Consider the following 8,474-nt stretch of genomic DNA (forward strand, 5'->3'; position numbering starts at 1 on the left):
TACTAAAGAGCTAGCGGAAAATCAAGGTGAAATTTGTTTATACAGATACATATGTGAGTGTGCCTACGCTTGTACACTCTGTAAAATCTTACGTGATTGGTTGAAAAAGAATCATGTGACTCATTGGAAAATTATTAACAAAATAGCAACATTTTTTGTTCGTGGGAAAAAAAAATAGCTGAAAAATATCCTGGATAACATTTAATCTTTGCGGCGCGATAGGACATCAAAGGGTCTGAAAACTCTGCTCCAGTTTGTCAAACATCATGTTCTTAGGGTTGTGAGTACAACATGCATTCCTAGGTAAACCGGAAAAGTCTATGTAAACAAAAGATTGCGTTCGGACATCTTCCAATGCATTTACATGCTTATCAGTTTGCAGCAGATGGAGATTTTTCGGAAACTCCTACTACAACGTGTAAAATTTGTCGAGGATTATGCCAAATTGATAGGGGTACCTAAGTTTTTGAATGACTGATCCTCTGCCTTTGCAGATATACATACTCCCTCCCCTTCTGAACTCTTCTTTTTAAAATAAATATTTACATATTGATATCGTTATCAACAACAATTTCACAAGAAGGGGGAGCGGCAGATGAGAAAGTACGGGAAATCTCAAGTTCAGACATGTGACAGGAAAATGTTTTTTTAAATAAATATTTACATATTGATATCGTTATCAACAACAATTTCACAGGAAGGGGGGGGGGGCAAACGAGAAAGTACCGGAAAACTCAAGTTCAGACCTGTCAAAGGAAGCCAGGTGTCAATGTTTGAAGAAGAGGAGGAGCCCCTTCTATGATTTCTACCGCAACGAATTAGTTAACCCTTTCACTCACCCCCTCGCGGGGTGGATTGAGTCGTTCCACCGAGAAGGTCCTTTGTAACGCAAAACCGCAAATTAAATTGATTAACCAGCGAATTAACCCTTTCATCACTTCGAGGGAAAAATCGGGAATTAATTAATCAAACCGCGAATTAAACCGCGACCCCGCGAATCAAACCGCGAGTTAATTAACCCTTTCATCACTTCGAGGGAAGGAATTGCGAATTAATTAATCAAACCGCGAATCAATCCGCGAATTAAACCGCGAATTAAACCGCGACCCCGCGAATTAATTAACCCTTTCATCGCTTCGATGGAAGAAATTGCGAATTAATTAATCAAACCGCCAATTAAACCGCGACTCCGCGAATCAAACCGCGAATTAATTAACCCTTTCATCGCTTCGATGGAAGAAATTGCGAATTAATTAATCAAACCGCCAATTAAACCGCGACTCCGCGAATCAAACCGCGAATTAATTAACCCTTTCATCGCTTCGATGGAAGAAATTGCGAATTAATTAATCAAACCGCCAATTAAACCGCGACTCCGCGAATCAAACCGCGAATTAATTAACCCTTTCATCGCTTCGATGGAAGAAATTGCGAATTAATTAATCAAACCGCCAATTAAACCGCGACTCCGCGAATCAAACCGCGAATTAATTAACCCTTTCATCACTTCGAGGGAAAAATCGCGAAATAATTAATCAAACCGTGAATTAAACAGCGAATTAATTGACCCTTTCGTCACTTCGAGGGAAAAACCGCGAATTAATTAGTCAAACCGCGAACCCGCGAATTAATCAACCACCCACCCACTTTCATCTGACCCCCCTACTGGGCCCCAACGACCAGGTCGACGCCAAAAACGTTGTGCCAGAACCCGTATTATTACACTACTCCGATCGATAGAGAATTCAATTCTGAATAAATAACGGCGGTTTCATTCCTTAATCTCAAGTAGGAGCGGAGGAATGAATTTTCAAAAGCGCGGAGAAACCCCGAACGGATCTCCGACTAGTCCAATGAACGTCGGTCTAACATACGAATGTTTGCGATACAGGCTCCATTTTTTATGGAATTTGTGATTTGGGCGTATGAAACTAATGGCGGATATTTAAGGTTCCCCAAGTTTGTGCGGGGGTTGAAAAAGCCAAAAAACTACCCCTGAAAACAGTTTTTTCGAAATAACTCGTGAATAACGCGCTGTGCGTCCAAAAACGTACTACACAAAGTTGNCAAATCGTGAATAACGCGTTGTGCGTCCAGAAACGTAATACACAAAGTTGTAGAGATCAAAATTCTACACAAAAAATATTTAGGGCACTTTACCCCTATTCCCAACCGTTCATCCCCCAGAGCCGCGTGAAGATCAGATGGGAAAAAAAAATGTTTTCCATTNAATATATGTTGCTATTTATATCTTGACATTGAATCAATGAATTTCTTTTTTTTTCCATATTTTTTATTAAAAAATTTACCACAAATTTTGTCTTGATCGTACCCGCGAATCTCCTATGGATTCAAAGTAGAACGCAATTTTCTAGCTCCAATCCCTAAATCCGGCGCCGTGAATGAGAACCTTTTGTGCGAGAGAGAAGTCTCCGTCCACTGATCTATATAAATGGATAGCTGATCCCTACGGCGGCCAGTGAGTTCATTAGAAGGGCAGGCAGCGCCTCCGGATTGTAGTCGGCGAACTAAAATTCTTCCTAGTGAGCATGCCCGGGTTAGTTGTAGGTAGTGGAGCAGTGGTAATTTTGCCGATGCGTTGAGAAATATTACCGAGGATTTTACCGTGTAGGCCAACCAGGATAACAGACGAACTTTCGTCTTCTATTGATAATCCGTGAACACGATGTCATCAATCAACGCGAATGGAGGTTTTAGCATGGAAGAACGTCTAGACTAGTACAATCGTTAGCGATATTGCGTATTTATATATTTTTTAAATATAGTGTGATTAATTGTTTTTCACGACTAATCAATTGCAAAATTATTAACAATTCAATAGATAAACGGTTCGAATAAAACTAAACTTTATTCAAAATAAAAGATTTGTGGAATAGGTTTAAATAAATTTGATAATGATGAAAGTTCTATAGCTATTAACTTACACGAGAAAACACGAAGATTTTCCATTAATTAATCTAATTTCGTTATAGAGCATGTATGGATTGAGGAAGTTGAAAAAAGGGAAACAATTAGTCAATCAAATTGTTTTTGTTCAGAATTTATTGATTGAGCATACTATACTTAGTTTACCTTCTCCAATTATTATTTACAATTTTTGGCTCCCCTTCTGCTCATCCGTGTCGTGATCAGTTTTTAAGTTTCTGAATCAGCAGCAAATGGTCAATGGTGTCATCAATCCTAGTTTTTAATCAAAGAAAAAATTGGATATATAATGTAAATGTCTCCATTAAATTCAAAGTATTTCCGCAACGTATGAATCTAGGGGGGGGGGTACGCTAAAATAGACAAGGACCATCAATTTTCCATCACAATGACCACTCTACCCCACCGCCCCCAAGAAGGCGGAAACCATTTAGTTTTAATAATCATAAGGCATAACGATTAACATTCATAAATTATCACGCAATAACAATTAATTCGATTCCAATGCTCATAAAAGAACTAGAACAGTCACTTAAAACTGTGAAGCTTGAAATACATTAAATATAATTAAGCAGCTCTGAATGCAAAGTTCAACAGGGCTTGAAGGATCATAATCCAAGCCAGTAGACCAGCTTTTAAGTTAGGTGTCAACAATGCTTGAAGCAGCAAAACCTGAATGACTAGATAAGGCCTGAAATCAGGGGTCAACAATGCTTGAAACAGCAAAACCTGAATGACTAGATAAGGTTTGAAATCAGGGGTCAACAATGCTTGAAACAGCAAAACCTGAATGACTAGATAAGGTTTGAAATTAGGGATCAACAATGCTTGAAACAGCAAAACCTGAATCAGTAGATAAACTCAAAATGAAAAATTACTGGTGAGCCCAAACAATTTGTCTTGTCAGGAAATGTCGTATTTTCGTTCCAGTAATGGAAATGGATAGATTCTTTGTTGCAGCAAACATACGAATCTCAATATAATGCATTAAGATGCGCTTCGTGAGTATGTACATGTGATTCATGCAATTATCCAAGCAGAATGTCTCGTGAAAATGTGCCTCTAGTTCTGGAAAGAGTGTTTTCCTCGATGATAATAATTCACGATACGCGGCATTGGCGAGGACAGCTGGAAAATTTGTTTCAATCGGGGGCCTACCCATATTACGATTGCATACTTGTCTGAAGAGTTTCTCTGTAGTAGAACAAATGGTAATGACACTGTCAGAAGGAATTGTCAAGCCACCTCTTGATTTCAAGAGGATCAGAGCAACAGAATTGTTTGTTTTGCGGTGGCGATTTCAGAACCTTACAGCCCTCAAGACATTCAGGACATTTCACTGTTTTAGTCAATTGTCTAACGATGTAGCCAGCAATATAACTAACACAGTTGACTGAAAACTCCGTGAGAGCACTCGGGACTGCCCAAGCAAAATTAAAAAAATCATTCAACTCATCAATGGTGCCATTTCCTTCAACAGAATCATTACTATTTAAACCGAATTTATGCTCTACCACACGATTTTCAACCGCATTATACACATCAAGATTATATCTGTCCATTTTCGCGACCCGTTTGGTTTTACTTGACGAAATGTGTAAAATTTTAGGTTGATCCATGAGACAAGTATTCCCTGTCGTAATTTGTATATCGTGGCGAATGAGGAGTCTCTTATGAGCGGAAATGAATTGCGCGGCGGTTGGGTTAGGACACCAACCACTTCGGCCTCGTATTGCATCGAAAAGTAACTCCAAATGATCCTGGCTCAATTTATACGTCAGCAAATATCTTAGTGGTGCATCCTCCGGCTTAACATATAGGTCAAACAGTGCAATTGTCGATAAAACTGCAGTATAGAACCCTATAAAACCACTTTTTCGGCGGCATTGAAAGATCGGAGTATTATCTGTCAATTTCAACCCGGCTAAATATTCAATCACCTCCAATATTCGCGTGCGCCAAATATGTTCATTTTGCCTCCTCAAAGGACTCTTAAAACCTTTCCCCCACGGACTACGAACATTCAAAAAATCGAAAATTTGATCAATTTTCCGAATGAAATTAACAGTGCCCTCGCAACCTTCAAATTGTGGTAACCGCAAAACATTCCAACAAAATTCTATTGCATCTACTACACTTGAGCTCAACGTTTGTGCTGCTAAATAAACTTTCATAATCATTTTTTTATATTCTAAATGAGTCATACGTAATTTATTCCCTAACCGTAATCCTTCCTCTTGTTGGAGTACAGCTAATTCCTCAATATACTTCCCCTCAATTTTATTATTGTTTCCATCAACGAGAATCTTGAAATCACCTGCAGTATTCCGAATGTTTTTGAGGTCATGACAAGGGTCAATTAGAACATGCACGACAGGTTATCCTTCAATAGGATGAGAGAAATACGGTTTCGCAGAAGAATTCATTGTCATGACCGCTCCCAGTTTCCCAAGTGCAGCAAAATGCTCAACTGTACCATCTAAAGTTAGCGAGACAATTTCAACTCTGGCATTCGCTAATCGAATGAGACATTCTTTAATGAGATCTGCTTTGGTTTGGGAAGACATGCCATCCATAAGAAAAAAAGCTATTGGAAGTTTCCACGATTCATCAAGGGAAACAACCAGAAAAACTAGAGCGTTTTTTGCCACCGAAAATTCAAATTTTCCAGCTGCTCTAACACCAATATCTACGTATCCACGTATTTTCCCATCCCTCAGGCATTGAACACCAGATTTGATGCCCATTTCATCCATCATCATTACACAAATGAGGCGTCTGTCCTGCTTTCTGTACTCTTCACTCTTAATTTTGAGAGTATTAAAACACTCTTCAGAGAACCCAGGCTCTGCGTCTATAGTGCTGTACCAAGAACGTAGAACACTGGGGTGAGGGAGTGCCGCTTCCAGGGTTCCTCGAACATAATTATAAGCCTTGGGCGAATAAAAATGCAATGTCAGGACGAAACACCTCAATTGTGGCGAATATTTCTCCTTAGATCGTTTGCCTTTCTTTCAATTAATTTATAAACAATTAATTATATAGTACATATAAACGTGCGCACTAAGGATAAGCGTAATTATTGAAAAAAAAATGACACGAAATTAACCAGCTAGTGTTATATACTTACCGATGAAAAGATAAATGTTTATTCTTGTCCTTCGTTTTTCCACAAAAATGACACCGCACCATTTTATCAACAAAACCGAATAATTTGGTTGGAGATCGTTCAAAAGACAACTGACCTGGCCAGAGGACGCGGAGCTTTTGAGGTGGAGAACATTTCCACGGCAATTTACCCAACACGTGGCGCGCCACTACGGCACGCATGCGCAATGACGTCATCTTTAGTACCTGAGCTACTATACTGCAGCGCTGGCTGACATTCAATTTACCTCACTTTGAGCATGGTGGGGACATAGGGATCAGCTATCCAGTTATATAGAGATCAGTGGACGGAGACTTCTCTCTCGCACAAAAGGTTCTCATTCACGGCGCCGGATTTAGGGATTGGAGATAGAAAATTGCGTTCAACTTTGAATCCATAGGAGATTCGCGGGTACGATCAAGACAAAATTTGTGGTAAATTTTCTAATAAAAAATATGGAAAAAAAAAAGAAATTCATTGATTCAATGTCAAGATATAAATAGCAACATATATTAGATTCGCTCTGAATAAATAAACAAGTTATTGAAAAAAAACACTGATATTCCGAATTACAAAAAAAAAAATTCATCAACTTCAATTTTTTTAATGGAAAACATTTTTTTTTCTCATCTGATCTTCACGCGGCTCTGGGGGATGAACGGTTGGGAATAGGGGTAAAGTGCCTTAAATATTTTTTATGTAGAATTTTGATCTCTACAACTTTGTCTATTACGTTTTTGGACGCACAGTGCGTTATTCACGAGTTATTTCGAAAAAACTGTTTTCAGGGGTAGTTTTTTGGCTTTTTCAACCCCCGCACAAACTTGGGGAACCTTAAATATCCGCCATTAGTTTCATACGCCCAAATCACAAATTCCATAAAAAATGGAGCCTGTATCGCAAACAATGTGTCTGGCTCAACCGTTTTGGGAAGGATCAGAAGGGTCTGTCTGAGGGTGCCCCGCGAGTGGGTAGTAGGTGGCCGATTAATTGGAGGTTTTAATTCGCGGTTTCAATTCAATTCGCGGTTTTAATTTGTAACGAACATGTGGGGATGTTCGTTAGGAACACTAAAAACGATCTGTAAACAGCGAGACTCCTACAACGTTGAATTAAAATCTGTGAGTAAGAATCCAAGAGCGAGAGAGTGAGAGCCCCTTATCCACTTCCGAGTGGCTTATTTTCGGTTAGAGTTATCGGTTCCGTTTATTAGTAAAGATTAGCAATTACGCGTCTTTGAGGGCCCAGAAAAATTATCGTGAAGAAGGGCCAAAATTATAGAGTCATCCGGTTCTTTTTATGGGGTTCACCCTATTGTTAATCTTGCGGGTAATCGAATAGGTCCGGCTGAAATGCCGGCGCTCCAATTTCGTTGGATTTTCAGGGGTTAATTGGTTACGTTTTTGTTTTGGGTGGAAGGTCGTTCGGAGCGAGTGCAACCATCGTCTTCAACGAATTGCCAGGTTGCGTTTGGGTTTTTGATGAGAGAAACGAATTGAGCAGGAATTAGTAGTGAAGTTATAACAAGTGCCGGTAACTTGTCTTTTAACCCCGAAAATCCCGGAGATCCGATTCGTGGGAAGCGCCGAAGACCCTTCGTAATTATCCGAACGATAATCAGTTCGGCCTAGTCTCGTGTAATAATTAATAAAAAGGAACTAGTTTTGTGTTAGGTGATTAGAGAAGAGTTAAGTGAGATTTGAATAATCGCGCCAGGTCGTGAGAGTCGCGATTAATTGTCGTTAGATTCGCACCTTCGAGGGGCGTGTCCGCACCAATCAAAATTCGGGTGATTGAGCGGTGAATTCCGCGCTCTGAGGTGTCTCGAGACGCTCGTGAGTTCGGCAGTTCGGCGTTGGCCCTTGACCTCACCGGAACTAGTGCCAGTACAGTGCCTATCTTAGGATTATAGTGCCTATATTTGGATCATATTATCTACACGATGGCGAAGAACACCCCAAAGAGGGGTAAGAAACCCAAAGTGAGTTTTTAGTTCGGTTTATTTATTTTTCCGAATTCATTTCGGCTTTTAGTTATTCGACTACGGGGTCTTCAGCCCCGTACGTCGCATTTTATTCCGTTAAAACGGTGATTGTGACGCTTAATCCAAATTGTGAGGTGCCGATTCCCCCCTTTTTTCACTCATGATTGGGTGGTTTTCGTGATTTTTGGTGGGTTATTCAAGGGGATAATTACTCACGTTTAATTGCTAGAGCGCGTCCATTCCCGTTATACGTGGGTTTTTGCGCGTAAGAAATTCCACTCGTGTTCGAATTGAGTTGATTCGCGTAGATAGTTAATTAAAATTAGGGTTTGTGGATCAATGTGCTCGGGGGGCTTCCCTGAGTAATTTATCTCAGGGTTTCCGAAAATTCGCTCT

This window comes from Diachasma alloeum, unplaced genomic scaffold (assembly GCF_001412515.2).
Source record: "Diachasma alloeum isolate Michigan unplaced genomic scaffold, Dall2.0 Dall_scaffold_00348, whole genome shotgun sequence".
Lineage (NCBI taxonomy): Eukaryota > Metazoa > Arthropoda > Insecta > Hymenoptera > Braconidae > Diachasma > Diachasma alloeum.